Below are 11,431 nucleotides of genomic sequence, written 5' to 3' on the forward strand. Positions count from 1 at the left end.
TATTCTGAGGACTATAACTTTTTATTTTTTTGCTGATGATGCTGTATGGTGGCTCGTTTTTTGCGGGTCAAGATGACGTTTTCAGTGGTACCATGGTTATTTATATCTGTCTTTTTGATCGCGTGTTATTCCACTTTTTGTTCGGCGGTATGATAAAAAAGCGTTGTTTTTTGCCTCGTTTTTTTTTTTCTTACGGTGTTTACTGAAGGGGTTAACAAGTGGGACAGTTTTATAGGTTGGGTCATTACGGACGCGGCGATACTAAATATGTGTACTTTTATTGTTTGTTTTTTTATTTAGATAAAGAAATGTATTTATGGGAATAATATTTTTTTTTTCTTTATTTAGGATTTTTTTTTTTTTACACATGTGGAAATTTTTTTTTTGACTTTTTTACTTTGTCCCAGGGGGGGACATCACAGATCGCTGATCTGACAGTTTGCACAGCACTCTGTCAGATCAGCAATCTGACTTACAGCGCTGCAGGCTTACCAAGCACCTGCTCTGAGCAGGCACTTGGTAAGCCACCTCCCTCCCTGCAGGACCCGGATGCCGCGGCTATTTTGGATCCGGGGCTGCTGCAGGGAGGAAGGTAAGAGACCCTCGCCGCAACGCGATCACATCGCGTTGCTGCGGGCATCTCAGGGAAGCCCACAGGGAGCCCCCTCCCTGCGCGATGCTTCCCTATACCGCCGGCACACCGCGATCGTGTTTGATCGTGGTGTGCCGGGGGTTAATGTGCCGGGGACGGTCCGTGACCGCTCCTGGCACATGGTGCCGGATGTCAGCTGCGATAGGCAGCTGACACCCGGCCGTGATCGGCCGCGCTCCCCCCATGAGCGAGGCTGATTGCGCTGGACGTACTATTCCGTCCTTGGGAATTAAGGCCCACCCCACATGGACGGAATGGTACGTCCAATGACAGAAAGGGGTTAAAGTAAAAAAAGCAACAAAAAAATGTCTACATTGACAGTAGCAAGAATCTGTCAGTGAGCAGTAAAATATGTCATAACATGCAGTACAGGCCAAAAGTTTGGACACGCCTTCTCATTTAAAGATTTTTCTGTATTTTCATGACTATGAAAATTGTATATTCACACTGAAGGCATCAAAACTATTAATTAACACATGTGGAATTATACACTTAACATAAAAGTGTGAAACAAATGAAATTATTTCTTATATTCTAGGTTTTTCAAAGTAGCCACCTTTTGCTTTGATGACTGCTATGTGCAATTTTCATAGTCACGAAAATACAGAAAAATCTCTAAATGAGGTGTGTCCAAACTTTTGGTCTGTACTGTATGTTATAAAAGGAGATAGGTCTTGAAATTTCATCTACAAATAAAGTCAAGTGTGTTTTGGCAGCAGGTTTTTTGTATAGTGGACATTGCAATCATAGGGTATTTACTTGTGATTTTTCACACCAGCTTCCGGCCTCCTATAAATCAGCAGCTATTTGGGAGAATTGCTGATGTTACGTACAACAGTCATTTTACATTCATGGGTCAATCATACACAAGTTACTGAGCGTTCCTGGTACTCATATGTTATTATGGTAACAAGTGATTGATTGCGGCCCACAGAAATAAGTTGCTTTGGATTAAATATCCTTCATAGAATAACGTGGGGACCAGTGCTATCCTTCAAAACAACGGATAGCACTAGTCCGAATTTTGTGGTCCTTTTACACCATTTTTCAGTTGGCTTGCTTTGTGCCAGAAATTGTCCCATTTTTGGCCACTTGTTTTTTCTTTTTTTTTTTATGGAAAAGCCTACGCGAAAATGCATGAAAGAAAGGGACCCAAAAAAAACACATCAAGGGTATGGAAGCTGCCACGTAAATTCACAATGTTGTAGTGTTATATTTCACTACTCATTCACATCCAAAATTGCAGACTGGTGTTAAAAAAAGTGGCAAAAGGCAAGTACAAAACCCCCCAAAACATTGCAACATTTTTTTTTTCCATGCAATCTTTACATTTTTTGTAGTAAAACTTGCTGAATCCAGAGGTTGGCTCTGGAGTCGGTAGGAAAATATGAAATACAATGCAAACAACTGTTTGTTTTAGTGATTTTAATTTTTGGAGTGTCCAGCATTTTTTCCAAATGCAGCATGCTTTAGGTAGGGAATTTTTTTATTTCCTCTCCTATAAGAAAAACAGTCCTGTGCAGATGTAGCCTCATAATAACCAATGCAGGGCAGACATAGCAGATACTATGGGACCTGGACACTAAGACATATTGCAGTTATGAATATGGTTTCAGATTTTCATCAGTATTTGTCCAGTATCAGTTTTTTACCATTACTGGAACATCACTGAGTTTATTGTATGCAAAAAAACCCTCCCAAAGATTTCTCTTATCCATTAGGCCAGTTTCACACGTCCAGATAATTCGGTACTGGAATTATCCGTGTCCGTGTGTCCATGTGCTCATGTAGCACATCGGTGTGGCACATGTGCGGCAGCCATGTGCCGCCCGTGTGCCAACTGAGGACCACAAGGACCGTGCAGGAGACAGCGCTACAGTTAAGCACTGTCCCCTGCCTTTGGTGCTGAAGCCGACATTCATTCCTTCTCCCCAGCAGCGTTCGCTGGAGAGAAGGAATGAAAAATCAAGGGTTTTTTTTTGTTAAAAATAAAGTTTGGGGTCATCTCCCGCCTCCCATCCCCCGTGCGCCCACCCGCTTGGCGAGAAATACTCACCCAGCTCCTGCGATGTATGCTCTTAGCGCCGGCAACCTGTCCTGTGTGAGCGGTCACGTGATACCGCTCATTACAGTGATGAATATGCGCATATTCATCACTGCAATGAGCGGTACCATGTGACCGCTCACACAGGACCTGCTGCCGGCGCTGAGAGCAGACATCGCAGGAGCTGGGTGAGTATTTCTCTACAAGCGGGCGGGCGCACAGGGGATGGGAGGCAGGAGGTGACCCCCAAACTTTATTTTTAACACACACAAAAAAAAACTTGATTTTTCATCTCTTCTCTCCTGCAGGGGACAAGAGATGAATGCCACCTTCAGCACCACACGCAGTGGGGACAGCGCTTACTGTAGCGCTGTCTCTCCTGCAGGCGGTACGTGCACACGGAGGAGAGTGCACACTGTTCTCCATGTGCACGTGTGCGGGACATATTGTGGTACGTGCTGCCAGAGAAAAGCTGACATCTCCCCATGTTTTGCATGAAAAACACGGAGACGTGTGCATAGACCCATTCATTTGAATGGGTCTATGTGTGTCAGTGTCTCCGGTACGTGAAAAAACTGTCAGTACACGTACCGGAGACACTGACGTGTGAAAGAGGCCTTACAATGTTAAAAACAGAAACGCTTGGATTGCAAATGGATGGCATCCGAGTGCTGCCCATGATTATCACATACCCATCGATATGTATGGGAGATTTTGACTTGGATCAAAACCGGATGCCTCCTTTAATTTTACGAACCACTTGGTCTGCAAAAGAGCACATATATGTGAAAAGCCGAATAAACTATAAGGCGTGTGTATTCTATCCGTGAAAATCAAAGATCGAACACGTATGTGTAAAATGGACATCAGAATGAGGACTAAGTGTAGATAGTAACATAGTAACATAGTAACATAGTAACATAGTTAGTAAGGCCGAAAAAAGACATTTGTCCATCCAGTTCAGCCTATATTCCATCATAATAAATACCCAGATCTACGTCCTTCTACAGAACCTAATAATTGTATGATACAATATTGTTCTGCTCCAGGAAGACATCCAGGCCTCTCTTGAACCCCTCGACTGAGTTCGCCATCACCACCTCCTCAGGCAAGCAATTCCAGATTCTCACTGCCCTAACAGTAAAGAATCCTCTTCTATGTTGGTGGAAAAACCTTCTCTCCTCCAGACGCAAAGAATGCCCCCTTGTGCCCGTCACCTTCCTTGGTATAAACAGATCCTCAGCGAGATATTTGTATTGTCCCCTTATATACTTATACATGGTTATTAGATCGCCCCTCAGTCGTCTTTTTTCTAGACTAAATAATCCTAATTTCGCTAATCTATCTGGGTATTGTAGTTCTCCCATCCCCTTTATTAATTTTGTTGCCCTCCTTTGTACTCTCTCTAGTTCCATTATATCCTTCCTGAGCACCGGTGCCCAAAACTGGACACAGTACTCCATGTGCGGTCTAACTAGGGATTTGTACAGAGGCAGTATAATGCTCTCATCATGTGTATCCAGACCTCTTTTAATGCACCCCATGATCCTGTTTGCCTTGGCAGCTGCTGCCTGGCACTGGCTGCTCCAGGTAAGTTTATCATTAACTAGGATCCCCAAGTCCTTCTCCCTGTCAGATTTACCCAGTGGTTTCCCGTTCAGTGTGTAATGGTGATATTGATTCCCTCTTCCCATGTGTATAACCTTACATTTATCATTGTTAAACCTCATCTGCCACCTTTCAGCCCAAGTTTCCAACTTATCCAGATCCATCTGTAGCAGAATACTATCTTCTCTTGTATTAACTGCTTTACATAGTTTTGTATCATCTGCAAATATCGATATTTTACTGTGTAAACTTTCTACCAGATCATTAATGAATATGTTGAAGAGAACAGGTCCCAATACTGACCCCTGCGGTACCCCACTGGTCACAGCGACCCAGTTAGAGACTATACCATTTATAACCACCCTCTGCTTTCTATCACTAAGCCAGTTACTAACCCATTTACACACATTTTCCCCCAGACCAAGCATTCTCATTTTGTGTACCAACCTCTTGTGCGGCACGGTATCAAACGCTTTGGAAAAATCGAGATATACCACGTCCAATGACTCACCGTGGTCCAGCCTATAGCTTACCTCTTCAAGAATAAAGTGGAGATGCCGGGGATTGAACCCGGGGCCTCATACATGCAAAGCATGCGCTCTACCACTGAGCTACATCCCCTACTGGTAGATGATGGAAAACCAACACAGATCACCTGTAGTAAGGAAGGGGTGAAAAGAGCAGCTAAACAACAATTACTATTGTCAATATGCCGCACTGTATATTATTATTATTTGTTATTATTATAGAGCCAAGGAGGGGTATACATCATAAAAACAGGTACAGTAATCATAGACAATACGAGTCACGACAGGAACAGAAGGAGAGAGGATATCAATCTGTATATGATAAAAATGGAATGTATGTACCTTCACATGACTGCTCAGTGCTCTTATCTAACATAGAAAAGTGCACTAAACATGAATAAAGAATTGGACTGGTATAATTTGTGCCAAATATATCATTACTGTTCAACATTTGATAAAAGAAGAATACTAAAAAGGAGTCAACAATTTACCATACGAACAGAAAGCACACAGACTACAAAGAGTGTTCCCACCGCACCCTAGATTTCTATACGCATTGCTCAGTTTATAAATTCAATTATCAGACGAGTTTGTAAAAATTCTTAAAGTCAACAATAGGTTAAAAGAGAACATTTTTAGGATCATTTCAAGAACGTATTAATAGAAACGGGTCAATAAAACGCATCTGGTGCAAACACTGGGAAAGATTACCTGGGGTGATTGTTATTGACTTCTCGACAGATGTGACTATGATCTACAACCTAATTTCCAGGCTTGATGGAGCGGAACAGAAATCTTCAGATATGATCACAGTCTGCCAGGAAGAAGCCCAAATGATGTTCTATCGTGGCTTACCATGTTCTCCTTTATGCAGCTGAAGGCTAACAGCTTTCATCATATATTCAATTACTTCCAGCCTATTGTTCTTCTACAATTAATAAAGAACATTGGTGGACGAGACAACGAGGAACATTTGTAAATACGAGCTTGGGATTTTACATCTCGGCCATTCATAAAAAGATTTCTCAAACAGTAGTGTGTTTTAATAGAGCCTGATCAAACAATGGCTGAAGCTCCTCTTTGTCCTATGTGTTATATGATATCTTTACATGTTGGGAACTTGAGTTGAAAGGGTTTTCTATTTTCCAGAAAGTTGTGCAGTTCATTGTAAAAAAACAAAACTGTGCTTCACTTGCCCTCCCCAGGAACAGCACTGTGTCATGTTGCTCCTTCTGATGTCTATGCAGTGCTGGCAGCACGTCAACAGCACTGCAGCCAATCGCTGAGCTCAGCAGCGGTGCCCGTGTGAATGGCATAAGCTACTAAACTCATACAAGAATTAACACCAGGAGCAGGAGTAGAGAAGCAGAACTGGACCTGGGGGAGATGAGTAGAGCAGGTTTGTTTTAAACAACAAGCTGCGCCTGGGGATACAACTTTTCAAAAAACAGAAAGCCCCTTTTACCCATTATCTTCAGCAGGGTTGTACATTTTAGTTGATATTTTAGTTTGATTGGTTTTGTGTTTGTGTGTATATTTGTTTTGTATGTGTATTTGTGTGTAATTAGCAAAATTAGGGACCTTTAAAACTTAACATTTATTAGTAAATTAAAATATATGGACACAACAGCCATAAAAGTCAATATCCCTGAACAAGACTCTTATATATGAACCAAAATGATCAAGCCAGAGAACAGACTGTCTATCATAAAGCCATCAACATCAGTAATACTGGCAATGTAGCAAAGAATAGACAAGAATGAACCATTAGGGCCATGGTAATCTGTATGTAGAAGTTACACGTCAATCACTTTTCCCCAAATATACAATGGAGATCAATAGTAGGGAATATGAACAATCTCACCCATCCAATCAGAAAAAAGATCTCCACAGTATTAATAAATTCTCCTGTTGAGCTGAAGGCTTAACACCATAGTCCAATTCAGAGGAAAAATTGCCATTCAGGCCAAGGAGCACCTACAGCCGGGACCGCCGCCACCCAACGCGTTTCATCCCACCGGGACTCATTAGGGGATATGGCAGCCGGAAACGAATCAGGATGAAAATAACAGAAGTACCCATACGAGAGCAAACAACAGTATTTGTCCCATATTGATTAATCGCAACACCTTACCTCATTGGTGACTCAGCCGGGTGTGCCGACCATGAAACACACACCACATCATGATGCTTGTCAGCCGCCATAAGGTCAAAATGTGCACCAAATACTATGCACATGCGCTTACCCGATGAGCTGGCTGTGAGACCAGGAACTTTCACAATGCGGCAATTGACATCCAATGTATCCAGATCATCACAAACACTGCTTCCGGTGCCGTCTGGGGTGCAGCGCATGTGCAGAGCCCCAGGGTCCTGGTCGTTGCAATAATGTCGCTCTGCCACTAAGGGGAGTGATGTTATGTCTGATTGCACTAAAGGAGTTCACCTGACCAGGTATCACAGTCACACATTACACTTCACACTCCGGCCACCAGGGGGAGCAAAAGGCACTATGTATTAGGCCACTCCTCACACTGGTAAAACTGGGGGTTGGATAGGAAGTTAGAACAGAACGCAGCCTGGGAGAGTTCCAGGGAGGACCTGTCAGGGGTGGGATCCTGGCAGGTACCTAGCAGAAAGGACAGAACGTTACGGAGCCGCGCCTGTACTACCTTGCGGCGGCATCCTAAGGAAGGACACGAAGCGAAGGATATTGTGGAGAAGTGAGAAACGAAATCGCAGCACAAGGAGATATCCAGTAGGAGTCATGCCCCGAGATTGGCAACATCCTACTGAGGCGCCGGTGGCCGGAACACCGAGGAAGTGACAGACTTCAAGCATTACTTCAAACAGCGGCAGGATTTTAGGTTGGCTGTCTACCTTACATCACCTAAGCAGACATAGGGGGCAAAGTGGGAGAGGGGCGTCTCTAGGGTCCCAGAATAGCTCCGAATCTTCCCGTCAAATGGGTGCATCCTATCCACACAATAACTTGGGGGACGGAGAGAAAGAGAAAGAACAGATACGAAAGTTGCGGGGACTATCCCGAATGCTCAGCAGGGAAGAACTACAACACACAGGCGCTAGTTGGTAGGCACTGATTTCCACCTGTAAGGGGAACTCTGGATGTGCCTTCGGACCGGCCGGACTCATCCAGCCCTGTTAACAGTGCTCTGGATTGCGGATCCCGAAGTCTTCAGTAAAAGGTAAAGAGACTGCAACCCTGTGTCCTCGTTATTAACTGCGCCTCACATCGTCGCCACCTACACTACTGGGAAGCCCTGGGGATATACTTCACCTGTGGGAAGGTATACCATCTAGCTGCCATTCCATCACCCCAGCGGACCCCTAAGCAGCGTCGGTCATCCTGACCGAATACCACAGGTGGCATCACGAACCCTTGACAAACTACATCACCCTTTCATTGGACGCCCCTTAGCAGGGTCACGGACCGGGTCCAGCCACCGTGACAACCCCAGCACCGAAACAGAGAGGACCGGTACCGAGTACTCCGCGGCCCTGTGTCTGGGGGCGCTCCACATGCGTGACCCGCAAAGCGGTGAAATGCATACAATGCCTGGCCACCATGGCAACGGAGACAAACAGGATACGTGGCGTATAGCTGAGAAGACCTAATTGCAAGTGGTACAAGTGGTACAAGTGGTACACTGCACTCAATTATACCAGACATAACAATAAAAGGCAAATGGGTCAAAAACAGCTCTATAACTCAACCACAAATACAAAATATACAGAATCATTGTGGGACAAATAAATTAGCATGCATTAACCCATTACTGTCTATGTAACATCGAGTGAGTACATCTGACTACTGATAGACAAAATTATAAGTAAATATAAATCATTGTGTCAACTCATACCAAGTTCCACCACAAGCTTAATAAAATATTAATCCAAGGGGAAACTGGTCTCACAGCCAGCTCATCGGGTAAGCACATGTGCATAGTATTTGGCTCACATTTTGACCTTATGGCAGCTGACACGCATTATGATGTGGCGTGCTGTTCATGGTCGGCACACCCGGCTGAGTCACCAATGAGGTAAGGTGTTGGGATTAATCAATATGGGACAAATATTGCTGTTGGCTGTCATATGGGTACTTCTGTGATTTTCATCCTGATAAGTTGATCAAAAATAGGCAGGGTTTACCTGGTGGGGTGACAGTTATTTAAGTGGACCCTGGTAGCAGCTTTTGCCTTAGAAGACTCATACATACCACCAGTTATTGTGGAGTTTTCTTTTTCCGGCTGCCATATTCCCTGATGAGTCCCGGTGGGATGAAACGCGTTGGGAAGCGGTCTTGGCTGGAATGGAATCTGTAATGCTGTAGATAAGCCCCTGATGTATCCTGAAAGATGAGAAAAATAGGTTATATTATACTCACCCAGGGGCGGTCCTGCTACGGTCCGGGTCCGATGAGTGTCGTGGTCTGGGGCCTCCTATCTTCTTACGATGATGTCCTCTTCTTGTCTTCATGCCGCGGCTCCGGAGAAGGCGTACTTTGTCTGCCCCGTTGAGGGCAGAGCAAAGTACTGCAGTGCGCAGGTGCCGGTAAAGGTCAGAGAGGCCCGGCGCTTGCGCACTGCAGTACTTTGCTCTGCCATCAACAGGGCAGACAAAGTACGCCTGCGTCGGAGCCACAGGGTGAAGACAAGAAGAGGATATCATCCTATGAAGATGGGAGGCCCCGGACCACAACGCCCATCGGATCGGACCGCCTTCCCAGGTGAGTATAATCTAACCTCTTTTTCTCATCTTTCAGGATACATCGGGAGCTTATCTACAGCATTACAGAATGATAGACAGTCTGTTCTCTGATTTGATCATTTTGGTTCATATGTAAGAGTCTTGTTCAGGGATATTGACTTTTATGGTTGTTGTGGCCATATATTTTAATTTACTAATAAATGTTAAGTTTTAAAGGTCCCTAATTTTGCTAATTTCGAATATAACCCATGTGATTTACATTTTTTCAACAGTTGTTTACTTCCTTTTGTTTTATGGTATTTATGTGTGTATTTACATGCAGTATATGTTTGCACTTGTGTGTTGTGAATGAATGTATATGTCTGTATAACCATGTGTCTATGGTAAGTGTTTCTGTGTGAACATAGGTGTGCTAATATGTGTGTATTTACATGCGGTATATGTTTGCACTTGTGTGTTGTGAATGAATGTATATGTCTGTATAACCATGTGTCTATGGTAAGTGTTTCTGTGTGAACATAGGTGTGCTAATATGTGTGTATTGTATACAGTGTGTGTGTGTCTTGTAGGTATACGCGTCTACTGCAGTTATTGAACTTTTTCCTATGTATATGAAGAAGCGATAGAAGAGTTGGGAATCAGGAGGCTTGGATTATTTAAAATAAGGAATCAATGTCTTTAGATTAATATTGATTCCTTCCATTGATTATTCAGCTCTGTGCCACATTGGTTCTTTAAACATTCTCAAGTCAGATGAAACGCTTGGAGAAAAACAGCATTTTATGGATGCTTCTAGCTACCCTCACAAACAGCCCATAACAATCATGTGTTCCAAAAATGTGAAAATGAAAATGTTTAATTATTATTGGATTCGGTCTCTATAGACAAAGGAATGTCCAAACAATGACCTTTAGAGGGGCGACCGAGAATTTCACACTGCCATTTACCTGCAGTTTGCCGTAGGCCAATGCACATTAAGCATTAGCATATTTATTGTGGTTTCCCATTATCACCGAGAGCATGATGTAATGCTTGACCATCGTACAATGAATGTCAAAGGCACCTAGAGCCCTGTGCACTCTCATGGGGTCAGTTGGATTCTGGCATGGTTCCCTCTGTATATCTAGAAAAAAAGAGCACTAATTTTTTGTAAAATGTTATAGAATACAATGGTGGCCTATGGTATTTTAAGTTAGAAACCATGGGGTACCGAGTATCACTATGCTCGGTGTACTCGGCGAGCAGCGAGTATTTCCGGGATTATTCGGCGGGAGCTCCGGTCTCCGCCCTGCAATTCTTTCGCTCTTTAGAGCGCCAATGACAGTGCAGGAATTGTCAGCCATGCAATGTAATGCTGCAGCCATCATTGTTGTGGTATTACAGTGATTGGCTGGCCACACAGCGTCATCAGGTCTATAAGAGACCTGCGACGTCTTGCTCACCGCATTCTGCTCCGGACTTAGCGAGTGTAGGGAGAACTGCTGCTGAGATAGGGTCAGAATCATCCTGTTAAGGCCCCGTCTCACTTAGCGATGCTAAAGCGATCCCGACAACGATACGACCTGTCAGGGATCGTTGCTGCATCGCTATGTGGTCGCTGCTGAGATGTCAAACAGTGAGCTCTTCCCAACGACGCAGCAGCGATGCGGCGACCTGTAGCGACCTGTACAACGATGTCGTTGGTCGTTGTGACCCTGTCACATGGCAGCTATTATGACGATTCAGACCTCGATGAGGGACGTCCTGTGTGACGTTGTAGTCACACAGGCGTGTATTTGCGTTGCCTTTTCCGCGCCCATTCAGTTCCGATTGGTGGTCGCTACTGCGTTCTGATTGGCGGCCTTGCCTTATGAGGCGACACAATAGCCCTTC

At 44.1% G+C, this 11,431-nt stretch overlaps 1 non-coding gene across 1 annotated transcript; it reads right to left on the bottom strand.

The window, feature by feature from the left end:
* Positions 1-4,853: 4,853 nt before the first annotated feature.
* TRNAA-UGC (transfer RNA alanine (anticodon UGC)) lies at positions 4,854-4,925 on the bottom strand. Its single transcript has one exon. It is a non-coding gene; the product is annotated as a tRNA-Ala (tRNA).
* Positions 4,926-11,431: the final 6,506 nt, after the last annotated feature.

Source organism: Ranitomeya imitator, chromosome 5 (genome assembly GCF_032444005.1).
Source record: "Ranitomeya imitator isolate aRanImi1 chromosome 5, aRanImi1.pri, whole genome shotgun sequence".
NCBI lineage: Eukaryota > Metazoa > Chordata > Amphibia > Anura > Dendrobatidae > Ranitomeya > Ranitomeya imitator.